At 47.2% G+C, this 20566-nt stretch overlaps 1 pseudogene; it reads left to right on the top strand.

Moving 5' to 3' along the window:
• The window catches only part of LOC135559948 (serine/threonine-protein kinase/endoribonuclease IRE1-like), a 97598-nt pseudogene that overhangs the window by 29739 nt on the left and 47293 nt on the right, over nt 1-20566 (top strand).

Genomic DNA, 20566 nt, shown 5'->3' with positions numbered 1-20566 from the left:
GACATCAGTACCTTGTTGTCAGGACATCAGTAATGTGTTGTCAGGACATCAGTAATGTGTTGTCAGGACATCAGTACCTGTGTTGTCAGGACATCAGTAATGTGTTGTCAGGACATCAGTAATGTGTTGTCAGGACATCAGTAATGTGTTGTCAGGACATCAGTACCTTGTTGTCAGGACATCAGTAATGTGTTGTCAGGACATCAGTAATGTGTTGTCAGGACATCAGTAATGTGTTGTCAGGACATCAGTAATGTGTTGTCAGGACATCAGTAATGTGTTGTCAGGACATCAGTACCTTGTTGTCAGGACATCAGTAATGTGTTGTCAGGACATCAGCACCTTGTTGTCAGGGCATCAGTACCTTGTTGTCAGGACATCAGTACCTTGTTGTCAGGACATCAGTAATGTGTTGTCAGGACATCAGTACCTTGTTGTCAGGACATCAGTACCTTGTTGTCAGGACATCAGTAATGTGTTGTCAGGACATCAGTACCTTGTTGTCAGGACATCAGTAATGTGTTGTCAGGGCATCAGTACCTTGTTGTCAGGACATCAGTAATGTGTTGTCAGGACATCAGTAATGTGTTGTCAGGACATCAGTAATGTGTTGTCAGGACATCAGTACCTTGTTGTCAGGACATCAGTACCTTGTTGTCAGGACATCAGTAATGTGTTGTCAGGACATCAGTAATGTGTTGTCAGGACATCAGTAATGTGTTGTCAGGACATCAGTAATGTGTTGTCAGGACATCAGTAATGTGTTGTCAGGACATCAGTAATGTGTTGTCAGGACATCAGTAATGTGTTGTCAGGACATCAGTAATGTGTTGTCAGGACATCAGTAATGTGTTGTCAGGACATCAGTAATGTGTTGTCAGGACATCAGTACCTTGTTGTCAGGACATCAGTAATGTGTTGTCAGGACATCAGTAATGTGTTGTCAGGACATCAGTAATGTGTTGTCAGGACATCAGTAATGTGTTGTCAGGACATCAGTAATGTGTTGTCAGGACATCAGTACCTTGTTGTCAGGACATCAGTACTGTGTTGTCAGGACATCAGTAATGTGTTGTCAGGACATCAGTAATGTGTTGTCAGGACATCAGTAATGTGTTGTCAGGACATCAGTACTGGGTTGAGGCTGTCACATCATTGTTAACGTGTGTGTGTGTGTGTGTGTGTGTGTGTGTGTGTGTGTGTGTGTGTGTGTACCTGTTTAGGTAAAAACATCATGTAATGGTTCGTGGTGGACCCCCAGACAGGAGAGAAACAGACCAGCCTCTCCACATCCTCATCTGACTCCATTTGCCCCAATGCACCACTGCTGTACATAGGAAGAACAGGTACCTAGTCAATACTACTGTATTCTGACTACACCATAGGACAGACAGGTACCTAGTCAATACTACTGTATTCTGACAGTTCTACCTCTACTCAGTTGTACTCTACTCAGTTCTCTCAGTTCTACTCTACTCAGTTCTACTCTTCAACAGTTCTACCTCTACTCAGTTCTACTCTACTCAGTTCTACCTGCCTCTCCACATCTGTTCTACTCTACTCAGTTCTACTCTACTGAATTCACTCAGTTCTACTGAACCCTACTCTACTCAATTCTACTCTACTCAGCTCTACTCTGGACAGACTCTACTCAGTTCTACTGTACCCTACCCTATTCAGTTCTACTCTACTCAGCTCTATTCAGTTCTACTCTACTCAGTTCTACTCTTCTCAGCTCTACTCTGTTCTCTACTCAGTTCTCTACCCTACTCTACTCAGTTCTACTCTTCTCAGCTCTACTCAGTTCTACTCTACTCAGTTCTACTCTACTCTTCAACTAGTTATACTGTACTCTATTCAGTTCTACTCTACTCAGTTCTACTCTTCTCAGCTCTACTCAGTTCTACTCTCTCTGTTCTCTCGACTCAGTTCTACTCTACTCAGTTCTCTGTACCCTACTGACTCAGTTCTACTCTTCTCAGCTCTACTCTACTCTTCAACTAGTTCTCTGTACTCTACTCAGTTCTACTCTACTCTTCAACTAGTTCTACTGTACTCTGCTCAGTTCTACTCTACTCAGTTCTACTCTGCTCTTCAACTAGTTCAACTGTACTCTGCTCAGTTCTCTCTCTCTCAGTTCTACTCTACTCTACAACTAGTTCTACTGTACTCTATTCAGTTCTACTCTACTCAGTTCTACTCTACTCTTCAACTAGTTCACTCTACTCTACTCAGTTCTACTCTACTCAGTTCTACTCTACTCTTCAACTGTTCTACTGACTCAGTTCTACTCAGTTTCTACTCTACTCTTCAACTAGTTCAACTGTACTCTACTCAGTTCTACTCTACTCAGTTCTACTCTACTCTTCAACTAGTTCTCTACTCTACTCAGTTCTACTCTACTCTTCAACTAGTTCAACTGTACTCTGCTCAGTTCTACTCTACTCAGTTCTACTCTACACTTCAACTAGTTCTACTGTGCTCTACTCAGTTCTACTCTACTCTTCAACAGTTTCTGTGCTCTACTCAGTTCTACTCTACTCTTCAACTAGTTCTACTGTACTCTACTCAGCTCTACTCTACTCCAGTTCTACTCTACTCAGTTCTACTCTATAGTTCTACTCAGTTCTCTCGACTCAGCTCTACTCTACTCAGTTTCTACAGTTTCTACTCAGTTCTCGACTCTGTTCTACTCGACTCAGTTCTACTCTACTCAGTTCTGTACCCTACTGTCCTCAGCTCTACTCTACTTTACAGTACTATACTCTATCCTACTTCAAGGTACATGATAACGATGTATGATACGAAGACACAGGAGCTGAGGTGGGCACATACAACGACTACTCTGCCCCGCCGTACGATGGAAACACGACTACAGTAAGTACACAATGATACTATAATGTACTACAGTAGGTACACAATTATACTATAATGTAGTACAGTAAGTACACAATGATACTAAAATGTAGTACAGTAGGTACACAATGATACTATAATGTACTACAGTAGGTACACAATGATAATATAATCTACTACAGTAGGTACACAATGATACTATAATGTACTACAGTAGGTACACAATTATACTATAATGTAGTACAGTACGTACACAATGATAATATAATGTACTACAGTAGGTACACAATGATAATATAATCTACTACAGTAGGTACACAATGATACTATAATCTACTACAGTAGGTACACAATGACACTATAATGTACTACAGTAGGTACACAATGACAATATAATGTACTACATTAGATACACCATTATACTATAATGTACTACAGTAGGTACACAAGTATACTATAATGTACTACAGTAGATACAGCATTATACTATAATGTACTACACCATTATACTATAGTGTAATACAGTATATACACCATTATACTATACTGTACTACCAGCATTATACTCATAATGTACTACAACATTATACTATAATGTACTACAGTAGATACACCATTATACTATACTGTACTACAACATTATACTATAATGTACTACAGTAGATACACCATTATACTATGATGTATTTATCTAGTTCTGCACAGTATGATAATGCAGTTGTTTCTCCAGAGATGGCCCATCTCGTCTCCAGTGGTGACGGGTTGGTGGTGACCGTAGACCGAGAGTCAGGTACGTTTTACCTGACAGGTAATTACTGTGTTCCCCAACCACTACCAGACAGGTAATTACTGTGTTCCCCAACCCCTACCAGACAGGTAATTACTGTGTTCCCCAACCCCTACCAGACAGGTAATTACTGTGTTCCCCAACCCCTACCAGACAGGTAATTACTGTGTTCCCCAACCACTACCAGACAGGTAATTACTGTGTTCCCCAACCACTACCAGACAGGTAATTACTGTGTTCCCCAACCACTACCAGACAGGTAATTACTGTGTTCCCCAACCACTACCAGACAGGTAATTACTGTGTTCCCCAACCACTACCAGACAGGTAATTACTGTGTTCCCCAACCCCTACCAGACAGGTAATTACTGTGTTCCCCAACCACTACCAGACAGGTCCCAATAAACACCTGTTACAATAAACACCTGACAGGCCAGACAGGTAAACATTACAGGCCTGTTACAATAAACACCCTGACAGGCCTGTACAATAAACACCTGACAGGCCTGTTACAATAAACACCTGACAGACCTGTTACAATAAACACCTGACAGGCCTGTTACAATAAACACCTGACAGGCCTGTTACAATAAACACCTGACAGGCCTGTTACAATAAACACCTGACAGGCCTGTTACAATAAACACCTGACAGGCCTGTTACAATAAACACCTGACAGGCCTGTTACAATAAACACCTGACAGGCCTGTTACAATAAACACCGACAGGCCTGTTACAATAAACACCTGACAGGCCTGTTACAATAAACACCTGACAGGCCTGTTACAATAAACACCTGACAGGCCTGTTACAGTAAACACCTGACAGGCCTGTTGCAATAAACACCTGACAGGCCTGTTACAAAACACCTGACAGGCCTGTTACAATAAACACCTGACAGGCCTGTTACAATAAACACCTGACAGGCCTGTTACAATAAACACCTGACAGGCCTGTTACAATAAACACCTGACAGGCCTGTTACAATAAACACCTGACAGGCCTGTTACAACAAACACCTGACAGGCCTGTTACAATAAACAACACCTGTTACAATAAACACCCTGACAGGCCTGTTATTAATAATCCCCTCAGGCCTGTTACAATAAACACCTCAGGCCTGTTACAATAAACACCTGACAGGCCTGTTACTCAAACCCTCCAGGCCTGTTACAATAAACACCTGACAGGCCTGTTACAATAAACACCTGACAGGCCTGTTACAATAAACACCTGACAGGCCTGTTACAATAAACACCTGACAGGCCTGTGTCTACAATAAACACCTCTCCAGGCCTGTTACAATAAACACCTGACAGGCCTGTTCAGCAAACACCTGACAGGCCTGTTACAATAACCTGACTCCTCAATAAACACCTGACAGGCCCTGTTACAATAAACCCTGACAGGCCTGTTACAATAAACACCTGACAGGCCTGTTACAATAAACACCCTGAAGGCCTGTTACAATCCCCTGACAGGCCTGTTACAATAAACACCTGACAGGCCTGTTACTAAACACCCTGACAGGCTCTGTTACAATAAACACCTGACTCTCCTGTTACTAAACACCTGACAGGCCTGTTACAATAAACACCTGACAGGCCTGTTACAATAAACACCTGACAGGCCTGTTACAATAAACACCTGACAGGCCTGTTACAATAAACACCTGACAGGCCTGTTACAATAAACACCTGACAGGCCTGTTACAATAAACACCTGACAGGCCTGTTACAATAACACCTGACAGGCCTGTTACAATAAACACAGGCCTGTTACAATAAACCCTGTTTTTGACATGTTCTCTGTGACAGGCCTAACCCTCCTCCTTCCCTCTCTCTGTTCTAACCCTCCTGTTCTCTCTCTGTCTCTAACCCTCCTACAATCTCTCTCAATAAATCTCTGACTATTTTTTTTACTGTCTATTAATCCCTCTTTTCCCCTCTCTCTCTCTGTCTCTAACCCTCCTCTCTCTCTCTCTGTCTCTAACCCTCCTCCTCTGTCTCTCTCTGTCTCTAGCCCTCCTCTCTCTCTGTCTCTAACCCTCCTCTCCTCTAACCCTCCTCTCTCTCTGTCTCTAACCCTCTCCTCTCTCTGTCTCTAACCCTCTCCCTCTCCTCTCTCTCTGTCTCTAACCCCCTCCCCTCTCTCTGTCTCTAACCCTCCTCTCCCTCTCTCTGTCTCTAACCCTCCTCTCTCTCTCTCTGTCTCTAACCCTCCTCCTCTCTCTGTCTCTACCCTCCTCTCCTCCTCTCTCTCTGTCTCTAACCCTCCTCTCCTCTCTCTGTCTCTAACCCTCTCTCTGTCTCTAACCCTCCTCTCCCCTCTCTCTGTCTCTAACCCTCCTCTCCCCTCTCTCTGTCTCTAACCCTCCTCTCCTCTCTCTCTGTCTCTAACCCTCCTCTCTCTGTCCTAACCCTCCTCCCTCTCTCTGTCTCTAACCCTCCTCTCCTCCCTCTCTCTGTCTCTAACCCTGCTCTACTCTCTCGCTGTCTCTAACCCTCCTCTCTCCTCTCTCTGTCTCTAACCCTCCTCTACTCTCTCGCTGTCTCTAACCCTCCTCTCCTCCCTCTCTCTGTCTCTAACCCTCCTCTACTCTCTCTCTGTCTCTAACCCTCTCTCTCTCTCTCTGTCTCTAACCCTCCTCTCCCTTCTCTCTGTCTCTAACCCTCCTCTCCCCTCTCTCTCTGTCTCTAACCCTCCTCCCTCTCTCTGTCTCTAACCCTCCTCCCTCCTCTCTCTCTGTCTCTAACCCTCCCTCTCCCTCTCTCTCTCTGTCTCTAACCCTCCTCTCCTCTCTCTCTGTCTCTAACCTCCTCTACTCTCTCTCTGTCTCTAACCCTCCTCTCCTCTCTCTCTGTCTCTAACCCTCCTCCCTCTCTCTCTGTCTCTAACCCTCCTCTCTCTACTCTCTCTGTCTCTAACCCTCCTCTCCTCTCTCTCTCTGTCTCTAACCCTCCCTCTCCTCTCTCTCTCTGTCTCTAACCTCCTCTCTCTCTCTCTGTCTCTAACCCTCCTCTCTCTCTCTGTCTCTAACCCTCCCTCCTCTCTCTCTGTCTCTAACCTCTCTCTCTCTGTCTCTAACCCTCCTCCTCTCTCTCTGTCTCTAACCCTCCTCTCTCTCTCTCTCTGTCTCTAACCCTCCTCCCCTCTCTCTCTGTCTCTAACCCTCCTCCCCTCTCTCTCGCTGTCTCTAACCCTCCTCTCCTCCCTCTCTCTGTCTCTAACCCTCCTCTACTCTCTCTCTGTCTCTAACCTCCTCTCTCTCTCTGTCTCTAACCCTCCTCCTCTCTCTCTCTCTCTGTCTCTAACCCTCCTCTCCCCTCTCTATGTCTCTAACCCTCCTCTCTCTCTCTCTGTCTCTAACCCTCCTCCCCCTCTCTCTGTCTCTAACCCTCCTCTCCTCTCTCTCTGTCTCTAACACTCCTCTCCTCTCTCTCTGTCTCTAACCCTCCTCTCCTCTCTCTCTGTCTCTAACCCTCCTCTCCTCTCTCTCTGTCTCTAACCCTCCTCCCCCTCTCTCTGTCTCTAACCCTCCTCTACTCTCTCGCTGTCTCTAACCCTCCTCTCCTCTCTCTCTCTGTCTCTAACCCTCCTCTCCTCTCTCTCTCTGTCTCTAACCCTCCTCTCCTCTCTCTCTGTCTCTAACCCTCCTCTCTCTCTCTGTCTCTAACCCTCCTCTCTCTCTCTCTGTCTCTAACCCTCCTCTCTCTCTCTGTCTCTAACCCTCCTCTCTCTCTCTCTGTCTCTAACCCTCCTCTCTCTCTCTCTGTCTCTAACCCTCCTCTCTCTCTGTCTCTAACCCTCCTCTCTCTCTCTCTGTCTCTAACCCTCCTCCCCCTCTCTCTCTCTGTATCTAACCCTCCTCTCCTCTCTCTCTCTGTCTCTAACCCTCCTCTCCTCCCTCTCTCTGTCTCTAACCCTCCTCTCCTCTGTCTCTGTCTCTAACCCTCCTCTCCTCTCTCTCTGTCTCTAACTCTCTCTGTCTCTAACCCTCTCTCTCTCTCTGTCTGTCTAACCCTCCTCCTCTCTCTCTGTCTCTAACCCTCCTCTCTCTCTCTGTCTCTAACCTCCTTTACTCTCTCGCTGTCTCTAACCCTCCCTCTCTCTCTCTGTCTCTAACCCTCCTCTCCTCTCTGTCTCTAACCCTCCCTCTCTCTCTCTCTGTCTCTAACCCTCCCTCTCTCTCTCTCTGTCTCTAACCCTCCTCTACTCTCTCGCTGTCTCTAACCCTTCTCCTCCCCTCTCTCTGTCTCTAACCCTCCTCTCTCTCTCTCTCTCTGTCTCTAACCCTCCTCTCCTCTCTCTCTCTGTCTCTAACCCTCCCCTCTCTCTCTCTGTCTCTAACCCTCCTCTCCTCTCTCTCTGTCTCTAACCCTCCTCCCTCTCTCTCTGTCTCAAACCCTCCTCTCCCCTCTCTCTGTCTCTAACCCTCCTCTCCTCTCTCTCTGTATCTAACCCTCCTCTCTCTCTCTCTCTCTCTGTCTCTAACCCTCCTCTCTCTCTCTGTCTCTAACCCTCCTCTCTCTCTCTCTCTGTCTCTAACCCTCCTCTCCTCTCTCTCTGTCTCTAACCCTCCTCTCTCTGTCTTTAACCCTCCCCTCCTCTCTCTCTGTCGCTAACCCTTCTCCTCTATCCCAGGTGACGTCCTGTGGATGCAAAACTATGAGTCACCTGTAGGGGTGTATCTGTACAGCCAGGACTCTCTGAGACACGCCCCTCACCTGTCAGTTGCCATGGAGACGCTGCGTTACCTCACCTTCTCGTCCCACGACACACACACCATGAAGTGGAGCTACCAGTTTGTCACGGAGCAGGCCAGCACACACACACAGCTGGTGTAAGAGACACACACACAGACAGACAGACAGACAGACAGACAGACAGACAGACAGACAGACAGACAGACAGAGCGTAAGAGTAGTTTAATCACCTCAATTTGCTCAATTTCCACATGATTTATTACAAGATTTAGTTGAGCTTTAGGGTTTCATGAATGATTTGCCCCAAATACAATGCTTTTAGTTGTTCTTAAATGATTTAGGACTAACATTTCTTGCCACCCATTCTGAAACTAACTGCAGCTCTTTGTTAAGTGTTGCAGTCATTTCAGTCGCTGTAGTAGCTGACGTGTTTAGTGTTGAGTCATCCGCATATATAGACACACTGGCTTCACTCAAAAGCTAGTGGTATGTCGTTAGTAAAGATTGAAAAAAGTAAGGGGCCTAAAACAGCTGCCCTGGGGAATGCCTGATTCTACCAGTAAGGGGCCTTGACAGCTGCCCTGGGGAATGCCTGATTCTACCAGTAAGGGGCCTTGACAGCGGCCCTGGGGAATGCCTGATTCTACCAGTAAGGGGCATAGACAGCTGCCCTGGGGAATGCCTGATTCTACCAGTAAGGGGCCTAGACAGCTGCCCTGGGGAATGCCTGATTCTACCAGTAAGGGGCCTAGACAGCTGCCCTGGGGAATGCCTGATTCTACCAGTAAGGGGCCTAGACAGCTGCCCTGGGGAATGCCTGATTCTACCAGTAAGGGGCCTAGACAGCTGCCCTGGGGAATGCCTGAGTCTACCTCGATTATGTTGGAGAGGCTTCCATTAAAGAACATGCCCTGTGTTCTGTTAGCCTTTCTTCCCCCCAAAATGCCATTCAAGGTTCTCCAAAGATTTTTTATTATAAATCTTTATGTAATTTATCTTTGTTTCATAGTTTAGTTTCTTCTTTTTAATCAGTTTAGTCACATGATTTCTCAATTTGCAGTACGTTTGCCAATCGGTTGTACAGCCAGACTTATTTGCCATTCTTTTTGCCTCATCCCTCTACAACCATACAATTTGTTCAATTCCTCATCAACCACAGGGTATTTTTAACAGTTTTTAACAGCCATTTTCTTAATGGGTTAGCATTACAATGTAATGTGAAGGTGTTTCAAACCTTCTTTTTCCTGTCACTCTTTATGTCATTTTGTCTTGTGTGTTTTAGGCCCACTCTGTATGTGGGGAAGTTGGATTCTCATCTGTACGCCTCCACCTCCCTGGTTCACGACGGAGTCTCTCTAGTGGTCAGTACAGCTGTCAATCAACAGCAAAAAAAAAGAGTGGACAAAACATTAGGAACACCTGCTCTTTTTTTTTTTTTTTAAATGACAGACTGACCAAGTGAAAGATATGATTCCCTTATTGATGTCACTTGTTAAATCCACTTCGATCAGTGTAGATGAAGGGGAGGAGGCAGGATTGTGTGTGTGTGTGTGTGTGTGTGTGTGTGTGTGTGTGTGTGTGTGTGTGTGTGTGTGTGCCATTCAGTGGGTGAAGACAGGAGATTAAAGTCCCTTTTGAACGGGGGATGGTCATATTGCGCAGCAGTTTGAGTGTTCACTGCTGGGTATCAGGAATGGTCCACCACCCAAAAGGCCATGTCCCCCTGCTGGGTATCAGGAATGGTCCACCACCCAAAAGGCCATGTCCCCCTGCTGGGTATCAGGAATGGTCCACCACCCAAAAGGCCATGTCCCCTGCTGGGTATCAGGAATGGTCCACCACCCAAAAGGCCATGTCCCCTGCTGGGTATCAGGAATGGTCCACCACCCAAAAGGCCGTGTCCCCTGCTGGGTATCAGGAATGGTCCACCACCCAAAGGCCGTGTCCCCTGCTGGGTATCAGGAATGGTCCACCACCCAAAAGGCCATGTCCCCTGCTGGGTATCAGGAATGGTCCACCACCCAAAAGGCCATGTCCCCCTGCTGGGTATCAGGAATGGTCCACCACCCAAAAGGCCATGTCCCCTGCTGGGTATCAGGAATGGTCCACCACCCAAAAGGCCATGTCCCCCTGCTGGGTATCAGGAATGGTCCACCACCCAAAAGGCCATGTCCCCCTGCTGGGTATCAGGAATGGTCCACCACCCAAAGGCCATGTCCTCCTGCTGGGTATCAGGAATGGTCCACCACCCAAGGCCATGTCTCCTGCTGGGTATCAGGAATGGTCCACCACCCAAAGGCCATGTCCCCCTGCTGGGTATCAGGAATGGTCCACCACCCAAAAGGCCATGTCCCCTGCTGGGTATCAGGAATGGTCCACCACCCAAAAGGCCATGTCCCCTGCTGGGTATCAGGAATGGTCCACCACCCAAAAGGCCATGTCCCCCTGCTGGGTATCAGGAATGGTCCACCACCCAAAAGGCCATGTCCCCCTGCTGGGTATCAGGAATGGTCCACCACCCAAAAGGCCATGTCCCCTGCTGGGTATCAGGAATGGTCCACCACCCAAAGGCCATGTCCCCCTGCTGGGTATCAGGAATGTCCACCACCCAAAAGGCCATGTCCCCCTGCTGGGTATCAGGAATGGTCCACCACCCAAAGGCCATGTCCCCTGCTGGGTATCAGGAATGGTCCACCACCCAAAAGGCCATGTCCCCTGCTGGGTATCAGGAATGGTCCACCACCCAAAGGCCATGTCCCCTGCTGGGTATCAGGAATGGTCCACCACCCAAAGGCCATGTCCCCTGCTGGGTATCAGGAATGGTCCACCACCCAAAAGGCCATGTCCCCTGCTGGGTATCAGGAATGGTCCACCACCCAAAAGGCCATGTCCCCCTGCTGGGTATCAGGAATGGTCCACCACCCAAAAGGCCATGTCCCCTGCTGGGTATCAGGAATGGTCCACCACCCAAAAGGCCATGTCCCCCTGCTGGGTATCAGGAATGGTCCACCACCCAAAGGCCATGTCCCCTGCTGGGTATCAGGAATGGTCCACCACCCAAAAGGCCATGTCCCCTGCTGGGTATCAGGAATGGTCCACCACCCAAAGGCCATGGCCATGTGGTCCACCACCCCCTGCTGGGTATCAGGAATGGTCCACCACCCAAAGGCCATGTCCCCTGCTGGGTATCAGGAATGGTCCACCACCCAAAAGGCCATGTCCCCCTGCTGGGTATCAGGAATGGTCCACCACCCAAAAGGCCATGTCCCCTGCTGGGTATCAGGAATGGTCCACCACCCAAAAGGCCATGTCCCCTGCTGGGTATCAGGAATGGTCCACCACCCAAAAGGCCATGTCCCCTGCTGGGTATCAGGAATGGTCCACCACCCAAAAGGCCATGTCCCTGCTGGGTATCAGGAATGGTCCACCACCCAAAGGCCATGTCCCCTGCTGGGTATCAGGAATGGTCCACCACCCAAAAGGCCATGTCCCCTGCTGGGTATCAGGAATGGTCCACCACCCAAAAGGCCATGTCCCCCTGCTGGGTATCAGGAATGGTCCACCACCCAAAAAGGCCATGTCCCCCTGCTGGGTATCAGGAATGGTCCACCACCCAAAGGCCATGTCCCCTGCTGGGTATCAGGAATGGTCCACCACCCAAAGGCCATGTCCCCTGCTGGGTATCAGGAATGGTCCACCACCCAAAGGCCATGTCCCCTGCTGGGTATCAGGAATGGTCCACCACCCAAAATGTCCCCCTGGGGCCATGTCCAAAAGGCCTGCTGGGTATCAGGAATGGTCCACCACCCAAAAGGCCGTGTCCCCTGCTGGGTATCAGGAATGGTCCACCACCCAAAAGGCCGTGTCCCCCTGCTGGGTATCAGGAATGGTCCACCACCCAAAAGGCCATGTCTCCTGCTGGGTATCAGGAATGGTCCACCACCCAAAAGGCCATGTCTCCTGCTGGGTATCAGGAATGGTCCACCACCCAAAAGGCCATGTCTCCTGCTGGGTATCAGGAATGGTCCACCACCCAAAAGGCCATGTCCCCTGCTGGGTATCAGGAATGGTCCACCACCCAAAAGGCCATGTCCCCCTGCTGGGTATCAGGAATGGTCCACCACCCAAAGGCCATGTCCCCCTGCTGGGTATCAGGAATGGTCCACCACCCAAAAGGCCATGTCCCCCTGCTGGGTATCAGGAATGGTCCACCACCCAAAGGCCATGTCCCCCTGCTGGGTATCAGGAATGGTCCACCACCCAAAGGCCATGTCCCCCTGCTGGGTATCAGGAATGGTCCACCACCCAAAAGGCCATGTCTCCTGCTGGGTATCAGGAATGGTCCACCACCCAAAAGGCCATGTCCCCCTGCTGGGTATCAGGAATGGTCCACCACCCAAAAGGCCATGTCCCCTGCTGGGTATCAGGAATGGTCCACCACCCAAAAGGCCATGTCCCCTGCTGGGTATCAGGAATGGTCCACCACCCAAAAGGCCATGTCCCCCTGCTGGGTATCAGGAATGGTCCACCACCCAAAAGGCCATGTCCCCCTGCTGGGTATCAGGAATGGTCCACCACCCAAAAGGCCACCCAGCCAACTTGCCACGACTGTTGGGAGGCATTGGAGTCAACATGGGCCAGCATCCCTGTGGAACGCTTTCTTGTAGAGGCCAAGCACTTACGAATCGAGGTTGTTAGGAAGGTGTTCCTAATGTTTTGGTACACTCAATGTCTACGCACAGCAGCCCAATCAGCATGTCAACACAACACACAGCAGCCCAATCAGCATGTCAACACAACACACAGCAGCCAATCAGCATGTCAACACAACACACAGCAGCCAATCAGCATGTCTACACAACACACAGCAGCCCAATCAGCATGTCAACACAACACACAGCAGCCCAATCAGAATGTCTACACAACACACAGCAGCCAATCAGGAGTGTTTTTAGTCTCAGTACTGTGATGTCATAATATACACCTGGTTAGAACTGTTCTCTCTGAATTTGATTGGCTGATACGTTGATGTATTGATTGACGTGTTGATTGGCTGATACGTTGATGTGTTGATTGGCTGATACGTTGATGTATTGATTGGCTGATACGTTGATGTATTGATTGGCTGATACGTTGATGTATTGATTGGCTGATACGTTGATGTATTGATTGATGTATTGATTGGCTGATACGTTGATGTATTGATTGATGTATTGATTGGCTGATACGTTGATGTATTGATTGATGTATTGGTTGATGTATTGATTTATGTATTGATTGGCTGATACGTTGATGTATTGATTGGCTGATACGTTGATGTATTGATTGGCTGATACGTTGATGTATTGATTGATGTGTTGATTGGCTGATACGTTGATGTATTGATTGGCTGATACGTAGATGTATTGATTGATGTATTGATTGGCTGATACGTTGATGTATTGATTGATGTATTGATTGATGTGTTGATTGATGTATTGATTGATGTATTGATTGATGTGTTGATTGGCTGATACGTTGATGTATTGATTGGCTGATACGTTGATGTGTTGATTGATGTATTGATTGGCTGATACGTTGATGTATTGATTGGCTGATACGTTGATGTATTGATTGATGTATTGATTGGCTGATACGTTGATGTATTGATTGATGTATTGATTGGCTGATACGTTGATGTATTGATTGATGTATTGGTTGATGTATTGATTTATGTATTGATTGGCTGATACGTTGATGTATTGATTGGCTGATACGTTGATGTATTGATTGGCTGATACGTTGATGTATTGATTGATGTGTTGATTGGCTGATACGTTGATGTATTGATTGGCTGATACGTAGATGTATTGATTGATGTATTGATTGGCTGATACGTTGATGTATTGATTGATGTATTGATTGATGTATTGATTGATGTGTTGATTGATGTATTGATTGATGTATTGATTGATGTGTTGATTGATGTATTGATTTATGTATTGATTGGCTGATACGTTGATGTATTGATTGGCTGATACGTTGATGTATTGATTGATGTATTGATTGGCTGATACGTTGATGTGTTGATTGATGTGTTGATTGGCTGATACGTTGATGTATTGATTGATGTATTGATTGGCTGATACGTTGATGTATTGATTGATGTATTGATTGGCTGATACGTTGATGTATTGATTGATGTATTGATTGGCTGATACGTTGATGTGTTGATTGATGTATTGATTGGCTGATACGTTGATGTATTGATTGATGTGTTGATTGATGTATTGATTGATGTGTTGATTGACTGATACGTTGATGTATTGATTGGCTGATACGTTGATGTATTGATTGATGTATTGATTGGCTGATAGGTTGATGTGTTGATTGGCTGATAGGTTGATGTATTGATTGGCTGATACGTTGATGTATTGATTGATGTGTTGATTGTCTGATACGTTGATGTATTGATTGGCTGATACGTTGATGTGTTGATTGGCTGATACGTTGATGTATTGATTGGCTGATACGTTGATGTATTGATTGGCTGATACGTTGATGTATTGATTGGCTGATACGTTGATGTATTGATTGATGTATTGATTGGCTGATACGTTGATGTATTGATTGATGTATTGATTGGCTGATACGTTGATGTATTGATTGATGTGTTGATTGGCTGATACGTTGATGTATTGATTGATGTATTGATTGACTGATACGTTGATGTATTGATTGATGTGTTGATTGGCTGATACGTTGATGTATTGATTGATGTATTGATTGACTGATACGTTGATGTATTGATTGATGTATTGATTGACTGATACGTTGATGTATTGATTGATGTATTGATTGGCTGATACGTTGATGTGTTGATTGGCTGATACGTTGATGTATTGATTGATGTGTTGCCACGGCAGCCGCGGGGCTTGACACTGGCGCGTATCGAGGGACCGGAGACCGAGGAGGTGACGGTTAGAGAGGAGGGAGAGTGTGAGATCATCCCGTCTACCGACGTACGATACCCGCCAGGCTCCACCAACACACTGAACAACCAGTGGCTCCTCATAGGTAACTATCCACCAGGCTCTATAGGTAACTACCCACCAGGCTCTATAGGTAACTACCCACCAGGCTCCACCAACACACTGAACAACCAGTGGCTCCTCATAGGTAACTACCCGCCAGGCTCTATAGGTAACTACCCACCAGGCTCTATAGGTAACTACCCACCAGGCTCCACCAACACACTGAACAACCAGTGGCTCCTCATAGGTAACTACCCACCAGGCTCTATAGGTAACTACCCGCCATGCTCTATAGGTAACTACCCGCCAGGCTCCACCAACACACTGAACAACCAGTGGCTCCTCATAGGTAACTACCCACCAGGCTCTATAGGTAACTACCCACCAGGCTCTATAGGTAACTACCCACCAGGCTCTATAGGTAACTACCCGCCAGGCTCTATAGGTAACTACCCACCAGGCTCTATAGGTAACTACCCACCAGGCTCCACCAACACACTGAAGAACCAGTAGGTAATTACCCACCAGGCTCTATAGGTAACTACCCACCAGGCTCTATAGGTAACTACCCACCAGGCTCTATAGGTAACTACCCACCAGGCTCCAACAACACACTGAACAACCAGTGGCTCCTCATAGGTAACTACCCGCCAGGCTCTATAGGTAACTACCCACCAGGCTCTATAGGTAACTACCCGCCAGGCTCTATAGGTAACTACCCGCCAGGCTCTATAGGTAACTACCCGCCAGGCTCTATAGGTAACTACCCACCAGGCTCTATAGGTAACTACCCGCCAGGCTCTATAGGTAACTACCCGCCAGGCTCTATAGGTAACTACCCGCCAGGCTCTATAGGTAACTACCCACCAGGCTCTATAGGTAACTACCCACCAGGCTCTATAGGTAACTACCCACCAGGCTCCACCAACACACTGAACAACCAGTAGGTAACTACCCACCAGGCTCTATAGGTAACTACCCACCAGGCTCTATAGGTAACTACCCACCAGGCTCTATAGGTAACTACCCGCCAGGCTCCACCAACACACTGAACAACCAGTGGCTCCTCATAGGTAACTACCCACCAGGCTCTATAGGTAACTACCCACCAGGCTCTATAGGTAACTACCCACCAGGCTCCACCAACACACTGAACAACCAGTGGCTCCTCATAGGTAACTACCCACCAGGCTCTATAGGTAACTACCCACCAGGCTCCATAGGTAACTACCCACCAGGCTCTATAGGTAACTACCCACCAGGCTCTATAGGTAACTACCCACCAGGCTCTATAGGTAACTACCCACCAGGCTCTATAGGTAACTACCCACCAGGCTCTATAGGTAACTACCCACCAGACTCTATAGGTAACTACCCACCAGGCTCTATAGGTAACTACCCACCAGGCTCTATAGGTAACTACCCACCAGGCTCTATAGGTAACTACCCACCAGGCTCTATAGGTAACTACCCACCAGGCTCTCTAGGTAACTACCCGCCAGGCTCTATAGGTAACTACCCGCCAGGCTCTATAGGTAACTACCCGCCAGGCTCCACCAACACACTGAACAACCAGTAGGTAACTACCCACCAGGCTCTATAGGTAACTACCCACCAGGCTCTATAGGTAACTACCCACCAGGCTCTATAGGTAACTACCCACCAGGCTCTATAGGTAACTACCCACCAGGCTCTATAGGTAACTACCCACCAGGCTCCACCAACACACTGAACAACCAGTGGCTCCTCATAGGTAACTACCCACCAGGCTCTATAGGTAACTACCCACCAGGCTCTATAGGTAACTACCCACCAGGCTCTATAGGTAACTACCCGCCAGGCTCTATAGGTAACTACCCACCAGGCTCTATAGGTAACTACCCACCAGGCTCTATAGGTAACTACCCACCAGGCTCCACCAACACACTGAACAACCAGTGGCTCCTCATAGGTAACTACCGCCAGGCTCTATAGGTAACTACCCACCAGGCTCTATAGGTAACTACCCACCAGGCTCTATAGGTAACTACCCACCAGGCTCTATAGGTAACTACCCACCAGGCTCTATAAGTAACTACCCACCAGGCTCTATAGGTAACTACCCACCAGGCTCCACCAACACACTGAACAACCAGTGGCTCCTCATAGGTAACTACCCGCCAGGCTCTATAGGTAACTACCCACCAGGCTCTATAGGTAACTACCCACCAGGCTCTATAGGTAACTACCTGCCAGGCTCCACCAACACACTAACCACACAGACACACACAGCTCTCTCTCTCTGTCTCTGTCTCTCTCTCTCTTTCTCTCTCTCACTCTCACTCTCTCACACACTCTATCTCTCTCTCTCTGTCTCTCTGTCTCTCTCTCTCTCTGTCTCTCTCTCGCTCACTCTCTCGCTCACTCTCACTCACACTCTCACTCTCTCATCAGGACACCATGAGTTACCCCCGGTAGCCCACACCACCATGTTGAGAGACTTCCCGGTAAACCTGCAGCGTTCCGGTGATGCCGTTATCCCGACCCGGTCTCAGAACAACCGCTATACAGACCATCCTGTGAGTTACAACCCCCTGACCTCTGACCTCTAACCGCCACTCACATACAGACCATCCTGTGAGTTACAACCCCTGACCTCTGACCTCTAACCCCCCCACTCACATACAGACCATCCTGTGAGTTACAACCCCCTTACCCTGACCCCTGACCTCTGACCTCTAACCCCACTCACATATAGACCATCCTGTGAGTTACAACCCCCTGACCTCTAACCCCCACTCACATACAGACCATCCTGTGAGTTACAACCCTTACCCCCTGACCCCTGACCTCTGACCTCTAACCCCCACTCACATACAGACCATCCTGTGAGTTACAACCCCCTGACCTCTGACCTCTAACCCCCACTCACATACAGACCATCCTGTGAGTTTCAACCCCCTTGACCCCTGACCTCTAAACCCCACTCACATACAGACCATCCTGTGAGTTACAACCCCTGACCTCTGACCTCTAACCCCCACTCACATACAGACCATCCTATGAGTTTCAACCCCCTTGACCCCTGACCTCTGACCTCTAACCCCCACTCACATATAGACCATCCTGTGAGTTTCAACCCCTTACCCCTGACCTCTGACCTCTAACCCCCACTCACATATAGACCATCCTGTGAGTTACAACCCCTGACCTCTGACCTCTAACCCCCACTCACATACAGACCATCCTGTGAGTTACAACCCCCTGACCTCTGACCTCTAAACCCCACTCACATACAGACCATCCTGTGAGTTACAACCCCCTGACCTCTGACCTCTAACCCCACTCACATACAGACCATCCTGTGAGTTACAACCCCCTTACCCCTTGACCTCTGACCTCTAAACCCCACTCACATACAGACCATCCTGTGAGTTTCAACCCCCTTGACCCCTGACCTCTGACCTCTAAACCCCACTCACATACAGACCATCCTGTGAGTTACAACCCCTGACCTCTGACCTCTAACCCCCACTCACATACAGACCATCCTGTGAGTTTCAACCCCTTGACCCTGACCTCTGACCTCTAACCCCCACTCACATACAGACCATCCTGTGAGTTACAACCCTATTCCTTGACCTCTAACCTGAACCCCCTCCTCTTTAGTTCCAGTCAGTAGGTCATGGGGGTCGTGGTTCGGGTCCTAGCGGCAGCAGGAGGTCCCAAGCAGGATCAAGATCAGGGTCGTCCTCTATCCTGCCCGACTATATATACCAGGACCCTGTTACCGTGGTGATCCTGTCTCTGCTGCTGGGAGGATGGCTTGCCTTCGCTCTGACCTATCCACAGGTTGGTTCAACGGGACAGGGTGGGGTGGGAGTCAGGGTTCCCCCCGTGGGACAATGTGACCGGCAAGATTGTAATTTACCGGACATTTGAGACATTTAACAGACCCATATGCATTGGGTGGCTAACCCATCCCCTGGTGCTCAGAATGACAGGAATCCCATTTAGATTCATCTAGATGGTGGAGACATTTAACAGACCCATATGCTTTGGGTGGCTAACCCATCCCCTGGTGCTCAGAATGACAGGAATCCCATTTAGATTCATCTAGATGGTGGAGACATTTAACAGACCCATATGCTTTGGGTGGCTAACCCATCCCCTGGTGCTCAGAATGACAGGAATCATATATATGGTAATTCATCTAGATGGTGGTAATTCATATAGATGGTAATTCATATAGATGGTAATTCATCTAGATGGTGGTAATTCATATAGATGGTGGTAATTCATATAGATGGTAATTCATATAGATGGTGGTAATTCATATAGATGGTAATTCATCTAGATGGTGGTAATTCATCTAGGTGGTGGTAATTCATCTAGATGGTGGTAATTCATATAGATGGTAATTCATATAGATGGTAATTCATATAGATGGTAATTCATATAGATGGTGGTAATTCATCTAGATGGTAATTCATATAGATGGTGGTAATTCATATAGATGGTAATTCATCTAGATGGTGGTAATTCATATAGATGGTAATTCATCTAGATGGTGGTAATTCATATAGATGGTAATTCATCTAGATGGTAATTCATCTAGGTGGTAATTCATCTAGATGGTGGTAATTCATCTAGGTGGTAATTCATCTAGATGGTAATTCATATAGATGGTAATTCATATAGATGGTAATTCATATAGATGGTGGTAATTCATATAGATGGTAATTCATCTAGATGGTGGTAATTCATATAGATGGTAATTCATCTAGATGGTAATTCATATAGGTGGTAATTCATCTAGATGGTGGTAATTCATCTAGGTGGTAATTCATCTAGATGGTAATTCATCTAGGTGGTAATTCATCTAGATGGTAATTCATATAGATGGTAATTCATCTAGATGGTGGTAATTCATCTAGATGGTGGTAATTCATATAGATGGTGGTAATTCATATAGATGGTGCTAATTCATATAGATGGTGGTAATTCATATAGATGGTAATTCATATAGATGGTGGTAATTCATATAGATGGTGGTAATTCATATAGATGGTGGTAATTCATATAGATGGTGGTAATTCATATAGATGGTGGTAATTCATCTAGATGGTGGTAATTCATATAGATGGTAATTCATATAGATGGTAATTCATCTAGATGGTGGTAATTCATATAGATGGTAATTCATATAGATGGTAATTCATATA

This window comes from Oncorhynchus nerka, linkage group LG15 (genome assembly GCF_034236695.1).
Source record: "Oncorhynchus nerka isolate Pitt River linkage group LG15, Oner_Uvic_2.0, whole genome shotgun sequence".
NCBI lineage: Eukaryota > Metazoa > Chordata > Actinopteri > Salmoniformes > Salmonidae > Oncorhynchus > Oncorhynchus nerka.
This window is presented reverse-complemented; position numbering and strand designations above follow the sequence as displayed.